We start from the raw sequence: 2254 nt of genomic DNA, 5'->3' as shown, positions 1-2254 counted from the left end.
AAGACCTTTCATGAGCAATTCAAACAGCAACAAAACAGCAGATCTCCAGGGATTAGTCAATCATCAAACAGAAAATTAATCTGCAAACATGTTGCTAATGAATTAATCATTTAAAGAACTTATATAGTATAGTTACATGTTTTAAGCCAAGGACCCCTGAACTGAAAGAGAGACAGAGCAGGGGACCCCCTACTACATTGCAGTATTTGTATTAAATTATACACAAATTAAGCTGCGTATTAAAGTGGGCCTACAGTAACATGTAGGGCAGCCCAAAGCCTTTGTACATTCCTTTTTTTGCATAGAATAGTACGCTATTAAAATGATAATGCTGTAATGGGCAAGCGTAGGATGAGTAACGAAATATTATCAGACAGAGGTTCAGTAGTCTGCAGATGGATCCTTAAATATAATTTAAAAGTATATCTTGCATATACATACATTTGTTTTTCCATCCAAATATACACCCAGACCTCCCTCCTCTGAGGTTCAAAGGCTTGTGGTCACAGAATTCCTGCGGCGCTCACCTGCGCTGGCACTGCCCTAGTCACTCATTATAGCGGAGGTTCAGGAGGCTTTCTAGTCGCCACCTGAACCCACACAAAGGACCTCTGGGTAACTCGGCTCTTTGATGTCAAGGATCTGTCATCTGAAGGTGGGTAGGTGGCCATAGATAAGTCATAGACAAAAAAAAATAAAAGAAGCTGTTGCTTGTTAAAGCTTTTGATGTGAGCTAGCAGAGCTGGCTTCTCCGTGCAGTGTGTTGAGAGAGAAATGGGCTGGCAGGACAAAGTAATGAAAAACATCCTTGCAAGAACGTTATAGCCAGTGAGAGACCATTTCTTTGCTGTGTGTTTTGGATCCACAAAACCGCCATGTTGAGTCTACTAATTTAATGCTAATTTACTTTCATGTAAACTTTGCTTGGAGTTGCAGTTGTTGGAGTTGAAAGAAAGCAGGACACAAACGGCATCAGCCATCCCATCCCAGTTCAGAATGCCTGTGACTGATAAGTCCAGAGAAAGGCTCTTCTGCTCCACATTGACTCACTGGTCAGTAGAGTTGGGCGGTATTAAAATTCGTATAGCATCATATCTGCTCCTTGATTTACCGCGGTACACAGTATTACCGTAACTCATTAAAAATGATGAGTAAGGCTCATGGCGGAATATTTCTCTGTGTGTTCCAGAGCTGTGCCTGAAATGGCCCCAAACCAAAGGGTGGTTTGCAGCTGCTGCCACTTCAAGGGGCACACCTACGGCCTTTCAAAGGTGGTATTCATAATAAAATTAAAACATGTGACATGGAGTTAAGATAAACTGGAGTTCTTTCAAGTTAGTTTTTGGCATCATTTTCTGATGGCTGGTTACGGAGGGTTCCTGGCATGAGGCTGATATTCTCTCTGAGGAGAGCGGTAACTGGGTTAAACAAGCCTCCAGTTGCAAAGAATGATGGATGGCTCCTTTGTTAAAAGATCACAAGAACTACAGAACCCATAAAAAATGTCCCTTTAATGTACAAACTCACTGAAAAAGTCGATCTCAACACGGGACTATGTAACCTCTAGAAGTACTAACCGTACTTTCTGTTACAAACAAAACATTAATTGTAGAAGCAATAAATACGCTCTGGAATTCTGCTGCAACAGCCTTCCATTGTCTGGAATGGGCTGTTGCTTTTGTCTAATATTAGCACACGTGTTACTCATTACTTTGGCAGTGTGCTAATTTCATCACAACTTGTACTTGTGCTCCTGATTTAGCTACTACGTTTTAGCATTTATCATTATCCCGTAACTGTCACTTGTGGACGCAGTGGCCGCTGCTTTAAAGCGAGACTATGCAACTTTAGTGATGGTAAAACTGTGTATTGGTAGTACAAGTGGAAAAGAGACATTTAGTCAGATAACTAACTCACCAATGTCAGTTACACAGAAACATCTACATTGCGTTTGCAAACATTAGCTAACTGAACTTCTGGTCATACCAGACCAAGTAAAGTGTGCGGTATACTAGCCGCAGCCGAGGTGGCGCGCACCAATGTGACATCAAAATGACGTAGATCTCACTGATGCGCCAGGATTTATAGTGCACAAAGTGTGCGCCACTTTGTTTTTTTCAACGGCGCACAACAAAACAGAAACAGGAAGCCTGAACGAGCTTGAGGGTAACCGGATACCAGGACTCTCAGAGGGACTGCATGTCTCTCTTGTAAACTCACTGGTTAAGATGAGTTCTTCTATGGTGAATGGAAG

At 42.0% G+C, this 2254-nt stretch overlaps 1 protein-coding gene across 1 annotated transcript in view; it reads right to left on the bottom strand.

Annotated features, from left to right (window-relative positions):
- Positions 1–2254, bottom strand: part of adgra3 (adhesion G protein-coupled receptor A3) — a 36536-nt gene that overhangs the window by 18670 nt on the left and 15612 nt on the right.

The sequence above is a fragment of the Etheostoma spectabile genome, chromosome 19, assembly GCF_008692095.1.
Source record: "Etheostoma spectabile isolate EspeVRDwgs_2016 chromosome 19, UIUC_Espe_1.0, whole genome shotgun sequence".
NCBI classification, from domain to species: Eukaryota; Metazoa; Chordata; class Actinopteri; order Perciformes; family Percidae; genus Etheostoma; species Etheostoma spectabile.
The sequence above is the reverse complement of the archived record's forward strand: the minus strand, read 5'-3'. Positions and strand labels throughout refer to the sequence as shown.